This window comes from Mycteria americana, chromosome 10 (genome assembly GCF_035582795.1).
Source record: "Mycteria americana isolate JAX WOST 10 ecotype Jacksonville Zoo and Gardens chromosome 10, USCA_MyAme_1.0, whole genome shotgun sequence".
NCBI lineage: Eukaryota > Metazoa > Chordata > Aves > Ciconiiformes > Ciconiidae > Mycteria > Mycteria americana.
Window position 1 is genome coordinate 534,702 of NC_134374.1, and position 10,606 is coordinate 545,307.

Genomic DNA, 10,606 nt, shown 5'->3' on the forward strand with positions numbered 1-10,606 from the left:
TTCCTTAGGGCAGGCACTGGCACTGCCTGGATGTCACCCTTGGGTGCCCAGGGGGACTCAGGTGGGACCAGGTTTCCAAGTACAGTTTCTGGGGCTCCATCCAGATGGAAGGACAGGGGAGGACCACGGCATGTCCCCCCAGCACTGACCCAACGCCTTGAGTGTGCCCAAGGGCATCTGCCCTGCGGGGCTCCTTGGGCCAGAGGGTTGCTCTCACCCGTGGAGCCCAAATCAGGGGAGAGGAGCCCTGCAGTTCCCGGCCACCTCGCACCCCACGGCCCCGGGGACGCCTCAAGTGGTGAATCACGGATGAAGGCAGGGCAGGACTTACTGGGTCCGTCTCGCCGACTGTCACCTGCTCTGAAAATCGGACCTTTGCCGGGTTGGACCTTAGCTTCGCCTTCTTGGCTGCGCTGATGAAAGCAGATTTGGGAGACTGGAAAGAGATCACTGGGTAAATCACCTGCCTGCCCTCAGAGCTGTGGCGCAGGGAAAGGCAGACACAGGGCCCAGAGAAAGCCTCTCCGAAGCCAGCATGACGATGGGGAGCGGGCAGTGAACCATGAAACGGGGGGGTGGAAAGCAAGTCCCTTTCGCTGTGGTTATACAGTGCTGCAGGCAGGGCTAGAACGATGAGCAGCAGCCCCTGAAGTCACACCAGCACACTCAGCATGACAGAAGAGGCTGCACCCCCAGTGGGCACATGTGCCCGGCACCCCCTGTGCAGGCTGAGCTTTGGCAGACATGAGCCGGGGCTTGCTCAGAGGCACTGGCACTGTTCGGATGGGAGAGACGAGCCCGTTGGATGTGGGTCTGCAGCCGTGGGGAGGAGCCGGGTGGCTGGGAGATGGGAGGTGGCAGGACCCCGGGCAGCCCTGTGGGAAGTTCTGGTGGCAGTGCCAGGTGCCGGGGAGCCTCTGCCTGCACATGCTCCGGCATGGAGGCAGCCGTGCTGCAGAGCTGTGTGCATCTGAGGGCACCAGCGTCAGCTGAACAGCCTGTCCTGGCTGGCGGCCATCCAGGGCCAGGAGAAAAACAGCTTTTTTGGAGCCTGGCACATGCCCCAGTCCTGATGGAGCAGCGCTGTGTGGTGGCATCTCTTTTCCGGAGAGGAGGGAAGCACAGGGGAGCTCCCACACTTATCTCCTTCATCTACATCAAAGGGCTCAGTAAAGCAGAAATGATGCCCTGCCACCACCGCTGGCATGATGGTTCAATCTGCTCCAGCGCCATGGGCACTGAGCCCCAGTGCACCATCACCACCTGGTGCCAGCACCACCGCCAGCCGCCCTGCTTGTGCCCCGCAGCCTGGCACTCCCATCTCCACAGGGACACCCCGGCTGAGCCTGGTGGGAATGGCAATGGCACATCCCTCCCTGCCGCTGCTGGCATGATGGGCCACTTCATCAGACACGCCTGATGCCCTCAGCAAACCGTATGGGTTTGGGGATATTTTTTCTCCCTTCCTCCTGCGAGGAGATAGTGACGAGGACAGCGAGATGGCCACATCCCCACACTGACCCTGCAGGGCTGCGGCAGCTCTCAGACCCAACAGCTTGGAAGAGCCTTGGCGTGGTGGGACCAGTCCAACACCTCAGTTGAGCTGCCTGAGTGGTCCCCCGGCACCTCCAGGGACCCCACCTCAGTCTCCCAAAGGGCTCTTACGCCCCTTCCTGGCTCCCCTGGGGCTGGCCATGGCCCCGCTAGTCTCACCTGGTGGGTGTGCAGGACCGTGAGGATGATGAAGTCCTTGGCCTTCCTATGACAGAAAGGAGAAATGAAGGTGGACAGGACCTCATGGCGGTGGACTTCAACATGTGCATTTGGTTATTGAGAGATCCCACCCCCACATCCCACCCTCCCCAGCCTGATGGTGGCTGGGACCTTTGAGGGCTCCTTGGGGTGCTTGGTAATATAGCTGTGGGTGGTCTCCCAGTGCTGCCCACCCCTTGGCCAGCTGGGAACAGGTACGGCACTTGCTCGAAGGCACCCCCCTTGCTCAGGTTGAGGCTTCCCCAGGCCAGCAGTGACCACCAGTGACAGCAGAGCCTGGCGGTGTGCATTGACACCCCAAGGCTCTGGTCAGGGCACAGCAGCCTGGCATGAGCCTCCTCCTCGGAGGCGATGAGGGACGAGTGTTCTCCTCACCTGACGAGCTCGATGAATCTCTCTCTGGGGGCTTCACTCACATCCTCATTGTTGATGGCCAAGATCTGGTCTCCTGGCAGGAGTTTATCCTCAGAGGGGCCGCCTGCCGGGAGAGAGGGTCAGGGCCAGCCCAGGCATCCCGGGGCTGTGAGCTGGGGGGGGAAGCAGGACCGTCCCAAACACCCCCAGAGCGTTTGTCCATGTATGTGGCTGTAGAGGGCACCCCGCAGGCCCACCAGAGGGGACAGGAGAGGACAGGAGCCCAGGGAGGGGTCCCACCAGGGGAAGGTGCCACTGTGCTTCCTGGCACCCTGCAGCTGTGTCCAAGGACCCCCCCACCACACACCTTACCTGCTGCCACCGAGCGCACCACCACTGGCCTCTCACTGCCGGCCACGAAGCCGAATCCGTAGCAGGGGTGGCGCTGGACTGTCACCTGTCGGAGCGTGTCCGAAGGCAGCTGCCCACATTCCATATCATCGCCACCACGCTCCTCCAGCATCACATGGCTGCGCTGCAGAGAGGAGGGGCAGGCTGTAATGCACCCCATCACGGCAGCCCTCCCTGCTTGCCCCAGGCCCTCTGCAACCTGGAGGGCAGCCCCACTGCACCTGCCTCCTGCATTGCTGCTGGCACTGTGGGTCTCAGCAGCTTGCTGAGACATCCACAGCTCCCCCGTCCTTCTTGCAGAGCAGTGAGGCTCAGTGCCCGTCCTTGCCACAGCACCAGCAGCTCAGGCAGGGGCACATTCACTCATACCCCCCAAAGGTAAATCATGCCATCCTCTTCCAGCATCTCACTGTCCCATCCCTGTCCCAACATCTCACTTCATTAGATGGGAGACCTGTGTGGGATAAACTACTGGTGGTGTGACTCTGGCCATTACCTGAGGGATGCCACCGCCACAAGGCTCAGAGGAGACGGCAGCCCTGGCATGGCTGGAGTGCTGTCTCTCTGCCTGTTCTGCAGAGGTTTAAGAACAAACTCAAGGGTTGGCTTTTTCACGCCATGTAACACGGCTGTATAATATCAGAGAGAAGTGGAAACAAGTTCAGCCAATCTAAAAACTGGGATTAAGGCAAGCTCAGCCATGGCTGCTGGCACTACTACCAAGTCCCCATTGCCAGCCCCCAGACTCCTCGAAGCACTGACAGCCAGAAGCTGGGAAGACCCAACCCAGGGCAAGGTCATGCCAAACCTGCCCATGGCATCCCAGAGCAACGCCAGCCATGGCTCCAGGCCGCGCGATAGGGCTGTGAACCTGCTATTGGGGAGCAATCCCAGCACCATCAGGATGGCAGTGGAGCGCAGCACAGACAGATGGCAACATGCACGCCACGACCAGAAAAACAAAATTATGAACACGCCGTTGTTTCTGTGCTGCTCGTTGCTTGTTCCTGTCCACACTATTTAGCCTGCTTAAAAAAGATCCTTCCCAGCCTTTTGGCAACACATCAATTGTTCCGTCTCTTATCAGTTTAGGATTTGACGCATCATCCATTTAATGCAATCTGTCTGCATTTCCGACACCCCCCTGCCTGCTCCCAGCACTGCACGTTGGCACTCGCTGCAGAGTGAAGAGGGACGGCAGGCGAGGCCGAAAGAGGACGGGGACTTTTTGCAGCTTCACGCCAGCACACGCACAGCTTTGGGCTTGAGCACATTGCTGCCAGGAAGGACAGCCCTCTGCCGGCCCTGATTCCCACGTGACCTGTCCTGACATCCTTTAAGGGAGCAGGATCTGTCCCTGTCCCTGCTGCCTTGTCTCCCATGGGAGCCAGGAGGGCTCTGAGCACCGGGCACCTCCACCCAGTGTCAGGGACACAGTGCTGGCTGTGGATGAACTGCGCTCTGTGATGATGGGATGTCACCACTGCCAGGTCCACCCTGCCCCATCCCCGGTGCCCACCCGGATGGGTACCCATGGCTTTCCCCTTCCTCATGCAGTGGCACATGGCTGGAGAAGCAAAACAGTGAGACCTGGGGAAGGGAACTGCTGAGGAGCAGAAGGGTGTGGGCATCTCCTGGGGTGGGGGGGAGTCCTGCACCCATCAGTGGTCCCAGCGGGGGTGCAGCACCCGCAGACATGGGGTGCAGGGCCGGCTCCATCACGAGGAGAGCGCAGCTGCAGGGAAGCGCAGGCGAGACCGTCTCCCCTGTGACTGGCTACGCGCTGCCTCATTAGCTGCTCTGCTACTCCCATGAGCATTTAAAAGAACAACAGCAACAACAACAACAAAAATATCACACAATTCAAATAATTTTCTCAAACAAACGTTATCCAAAGCCATTGCCTTGTGGCTGAAAAGGAGACTGAACTTAGCACTGCATCTCTGCATGTCTGGCATGGCTGGGGAGAACACCTGCTGTTTGCAGAGATGAAGCTGGCTGCCAAGAGACAGCAGAGCCGTCGAGCTGCTGGCTTCCCAGGAGACCACGCCCTTTTGTCCCCTCAGACTGCCCACAGCAACTCCAGCCCCCCATCCAACAAGCCCTCACAGTGCATGAACGTGAGGATGAACTGCAGGGCTCAAAGCACTGGGAGGCTTCAGAGATGTGGCTGAGCTCAGTGCGATTGCTCTGGGGAAACCGAGGCAGGGGTTTGCTCACCAAGTCACAGGATGACAAGTCCTGGACTACAGCTGCCCAGTTAAAGCTGTTGTGTCCCCAGATCTGTCCTTTTGTGTGCAATTTGGGAGTGGGTCTCACCCCTGCTCCTCCCCATGGAGCCTGTGGCTGAGCCACGACCCTCTGATGACAGCCCAGGGAACAGCAGCCTCTCACGCAGCTGAATTACCATCAGAAAAGGTTAGCGGGGAGATTTTTGCAGCTTAAATGGACAAACGGTAAAGAAAGCACACCTCTTTTCAGCCACAACCGGTCTGCCATCCAGCGTTAAAGGGAAAAGGGGAATAAAGAGCTGGATACTGACAATAAAATTCCTTTACCAGGCTCTTAAGCTGCTCCTCCTCTGAGAAGACTTAGACGATGTAGATGCATTACCAGGAAATTAAATAAAAGAGGACCAGTGTCCTCGTAAGCAGGACTTATCCACTCCTGGAGAAGCAGTAATAAGCTCAGCAGCAGGTACAACATGCCTTCTCCGGGCTGCGGACGTCCTTTCCATGGCAGCTCTGCCATGCTGGGCTTGGGCACAACATGTGCTCACCCTGCACCAGAGCAAGAGGTCGGAGAAAAACCAGCAGCAGCAGCAGGTAATGCTCTCCCTAACACTGGTAATTACAGCTTGGCTGCACTCCAGGACCACAGGAGCCATCGCTTCCCTGAAGCCCGTTTTTTGTGTTTCTTTTTCTAATGCCCAGGCAGAGAAGTGTGCTGGGCTGCAAATCTCTTGGCCTCCCTCTCGCAGCAGGGAACTGGGGCTATAAAACAACCTCTGGAGCTCAGCAGCTCTGCCCCATCAGCAGCACCCAAACCCAGCCCCATCCTGGGCTCAGCGGCCAGTGATCCAGGCCACGCTGCTTGGAAAACACCCACCACCTGCCTCGGTGGGCACAGACCAGCGCTGACCCCATCCCACCGCAGGGAGCAGATGGCCGTTCATGTCCATGTCCCCACCCTGCCTATGTCCCTGCCTACCTGCTGCCCTCCCCCAGCCCGAGAGGCTGCACTGGGTCCCCTTGCATCCCTGGGGACCACCGTGGCACAATACCACCAAGACACAAGGTCATTAGGAAACAGCTCAGCACAAGGTAAAAGGACTGGCCAGGAGAAACCCCCCTGTGCCCATCAGCAGCAGGAGCCGGAGCCCACCACGGATGTGCCCCTGTGGGAGGGTGTCTGCTCCTCACCCAGCTCTTCACAGTGTCTCAACTGACACGGCATGAAGATATCCCCTCTCCTGGGGCTTGGACACTTATCTTCTGTGGTCAGAGCTCAGACACTGATCTGGTCACGCTCTGCCGCCCAAGGTAAGAGAGACATTAGCTCCACCTGGTCACTCCCCACCACGATACGCTGCCAAGGGATATGTCTTCAGCTTCCTGAGTACCTTCAGACCTCTGCGCTACAGAGCAGGGCTGAATCCGGTGCCTTCATTCCCCCCCAGACAGATAAAGGCAGAGCAAGAGTTACTCCAAAAGCTGACGCGTACATTTTTAATTTCGTACTGCAACAAATCTCTGCTCCCTCTGATGACTGGTTTTCTCCCTTTTACTTTTAGTGCTGACTGACCATCTCTGCTAGCAGGAAAAGCCACCAGAACAAACCAGTACCACCTGCATGGGACGACCGATGGTCTCCATCCACCCAGGACACTTGCACCATTTCTAACTGCCTTTAAACAGGATAGCACCAGGTGAAAACACCTTCTGCAGCTGAAGAAGGGCTTATGGCTGAGCCCCAGGATGGGGAGTGGGTATGGAAAGGTCTTGAGCCTTTTGCAGAGGGGCACTTTGCACAGACGTTGCTGCAGGGGTGGGTACCAGCTCTCCTCCCCCTTCCTCTGCTGCCATGAACAACCTGAGAACAAACAGAGCCTGTGGATTCCTGTCTCTCCTCTGCAAAACTGTGCCCAGCTCTTCCATCTGCCGGGCTGCAGTTGGTGAACGGCTTGTGAGGCATGTGGGATCCTTAGCACGTGTGGCAGCGGCAGGAAACGCCGGGGAACAGGCCAAGAAGTGTTTTTATGGGGAGCATATGGCAGTTCCAGCCTCGCACACTAGTCTCTATCTCAGACGGAGCCTGCAGGGCTGCCAGGGAGCATGGGGACCAATGGCGGGGACGAGAGCAGAGCGGGCAGAGCTGGCCAGCATGGGATCCACTGTGACGTGCATTTCTGCTCCATCAGCCCTGCACATCTGCACCCAGCAAGCATCTGGTCACCTTGGAAGATGCCATTTGGACCACGTTAACATGTCAGATGCCCCCAGCAAGGGCAAACAGATGCTGTACTTCCAGACCACTGCGAAGCTGCTCAGACACGCAATGCACATGGAGGTGGCGTTTGATGGCCCGGTAATGGTTGCCCTTGCTTTGGCAGCAGTTAATGGCTAGCTGAAGCGAGGAGGGCTGGACTGAGGGGTGCCAGCCTGGCTGAGACCAATGTTAAAGGCAGCAGAATGACACAGGCCTTCACGGCTGAAGTCCTTCATGGACCCATCCTAGAGAACTGCAGCCTGTGTATGGCTCTGCCGTACAGCCCAGGACTTTACACCCTGTGCTCTAGCTCGGATTTGCTGTCAATACTAGGAAGCAATTTAAAATCAGTAGAGCTCTTCAAAAGGGTTAGCAAGGGTTAGCTTTACCGTTGGCACTGGGTCTGTCCTGAGCTGGCAGGTACACCAGGTATGCTGCTGGTACAAAGGTCGGGTGCCAGATGGCAACCGTTTGAGGGCAAAAATACTCTGGGCTTTCAGCGCAGGAACAAGTAGATGGTGAGCAGCGTCCCCCAGCACAGCCAGAGCTGAGCTCCTGGAGAAGCCAGTGTGTGGCCAAAGGCAGCTGTAAATGATGAAGCAGCAGTCACAGCCTGGCTCCGGGCAGCAGCCGCAGCTCTCTGCTGCTCAGCCTGCAGCTTTTTAAATGGTCCTGGGCATCTCAGCTAGAGATAAACACAGGCAGAGGGGCAGGGAGGGATGTGCGCCAGGTGGAAATCCCAGGACCTGTGATACCCCAGGGGTGGCAGAGAGGGATGGAGAGGGGCTCAGCCCTACCAGTAGGGCGTGGGACTGGCCCGACCTGGCGCTCAGAACTGTCATCTTGGCTAATAAAGACCCTGTACCCCAACCTCCAGACACGCTCAGTTCAACAGAAGAAACACCTTCTGCACAGGGAGAGACTGTCCTGAAAAAAGCCCTGTGAGACATGGCCAGAAGCACCGCTGAGAATCTGAAGCCCAGCCTGGATCACACCTTCCACTCACAAACATCATCCTGCCCATCTCAGACTTGGGCTCTCCAGCCTGGAAAGGAGAAGAGGAAGAGGGACCGTGATGGGGCCCCTAAAACCAGCCTGACATGGGGCAGGAAGCTGGCAGTGCATGAGAACTGGAGGGCAACGGTGGAAGGAGGTTTAACACATGGAAAAAGCAGGACTTTGCCACCCAAGAGCCAATTAATCCCTGGAGCTTGCTGCCACAGGATGCTGGAGAGGCTGTAAATTCAACTGGGTTTGAAAAGCAATTTCCAGCTACTAAAGCCAGAGGCCTCCAAAATTCCCATGCTATAGCTTGCCAAAACCTTGGAGAATTTACACCAAGAAGAATCTGGTCGGGATGAGCCCTCTCTCTCAATACGCAGCGGGAGAGAGGACCTGAGCCCACGTCCCCAGCACACCGATGGGGCGTGTACCCACCTGCGTGTCAGGCCACTGGCATGAGCTCCCCAAGGCGTGCGTGAGTGTGGCAGAGATGGGACCCCGCTTGCACGTGCCCGAGCGTGCCACCAGGTGCCTTCAGGAGGCAGCAGGGCTCCAGGGCACATGCTCGGCAGCAGCACTGTGGAGCATCGGTACCTGTGGGAGCGAAGGATGTTGAGCGTGAGAGGATGAAGACCTCCAGGGTGTCCGCACACACAGCCTGGCTGTGCCTGTACAAATTGGGGACAGGCTGGGGTGCTGTACAACCTGTTTGAATGCCCCCCAAAGACAGCGGGTTGCCTCATTTGTGCAGGTTTCCATGCTGTTACAGGCATTGTTCTATAAATGCGAATTGTTTTTACCTGGGGGCTCCCACCATTTTCTCCTCCAATTTTCCCTATGATTTTTGGCTGTTTAAGGGATTTTTGTTCTCTCTGGACAGAGAAGCACCTTGCCAAGAAGAAGATTAATGCAAAATCCTTTAGCAACAGGGTCAGGCCCAGAAGGCTCACACTCCTGCCTCACCCAGCAGCAGGCAAGGGAGCCGCTACCGCAAGGCTGCTGGCAAAACCGAGTTGAGCTGGAAAGCCTGGGCCAGAGGAGTCCCTCACTTGGGACAGGCAGGGTTTCCCTCACTTGGGACAGGCAGGGTTTCCCTCGCAGGGCTCTAACAAATCTGCCTGCAATGAGAGAGGGATGGTAAGAGGAAAGCCCATCTCCTCTCTCATGTGTTGAGCACGTGCCCTAAGCATGGGCTGCAAAGCCACACCATGGGACAATTTTTTTAGGGTATTTTTCTTTCCCTTTGGGGATGCCCAAGCGGCTGGGCACTAATCTAGGGCCTGGGAGAAACTGGTTTCCAGCCCCTCCTCTGCTACCATCTGCTGTGGCGACCACAGGCACATTACCTTGGTCCTCTCCTCCGCAGTGCTCCACCAGTGTCAGGGCTGGGCAGGGCTGGGGAAGGGCTGGGGAAGACGTTACAGACTCAGAAGGACTTTTATCTCTGCGAGTACTATAGGAATACAGTAAACAGACAGTCAACACTGGGCTAAAATGAGATGAACACATAAGAGGATTAATCAGAGATAAGGAGTGATGGAATAAAATTTGCAGCACTTTTCTCCCTTATTTGTGTGATACTTCAGCTCCGTGATGGGGGCTTGGAGTGACATCAATTCCCCACTACAGCCTGGCTGCTCTGTGCCGCTCACTTACTGCTGCTGATTGAACCACTCAGCTCCTGCGTTCCCTGATTTTAACCTGGGAGACCTTCATGTTGTTTTAACTTTCTGGCTTTCTGGTGGTACTGGAGACAAACACTTTTGGCCCCGTGGGGAGGAGAGAGCTTACACCAGGCGATGGGTGCCAGCCCCAGGCGTTCCTGCCCCTCTCATGCTGGCACAGGCAGCTTGAACCCAAACTGAGCCTTTCCTGCAGGAGACCCCAAATGCACACAGCATGTCCCCAGAGCCTCATGCTCCTTGGGGACAGGCTCTGGCTGCTGCATGGTGCAGCGGCTCCTCTCTGGCGGCAAGGCAGCAGGAGCACGGCTCCCTCCATGCCTGCCCAGGCACCAGGCAAGGGGACTCTGTTAGCTGCCTGCCTGCTCCAAAGGATTTGCAGGAGGAGAAATTTATTGCTGCATACAAAGTCCAGAGGGGAGTTAAATAAAGGGGGGAGAGTTACGGATCTTTTACATCCCATTAGTGAGAGGGCACAGTCTGCATCCCCTCCCAGGCGGCAATGAGGAAGATTCAGGGAGACTGTCAGCCTCTCTCTCCCAGCGCTGCAGAAAGAGGCTTGAAAATACAATCAAGCACTTTCCTTTTGGCCCTCATGAATCCCAGGACTTTCACTCTGGATTTACAGAGAGCAATTTGCTCAGCTGCTGACTTGCTGGTGGTTTTCGGGACTGCTATCTCCACCCAGCGCAGCACAGAGCAGAGCAGGGAAGGGGCCTCAGGGAAGGGATGACAACGGAGGAGGCAGGACCACAGAAGCGACAGCAATATCCCCAGCCTAGACAGTTGCATGACAGCCCCCGGCTGCAGAGGGAGTGTGAGTCAGACCCAGCAAACTCACCCAGCACCTCCCAGTGTGGTCCAGCAACCCACAGCTCAGCCCTGCCAGCCCGTCC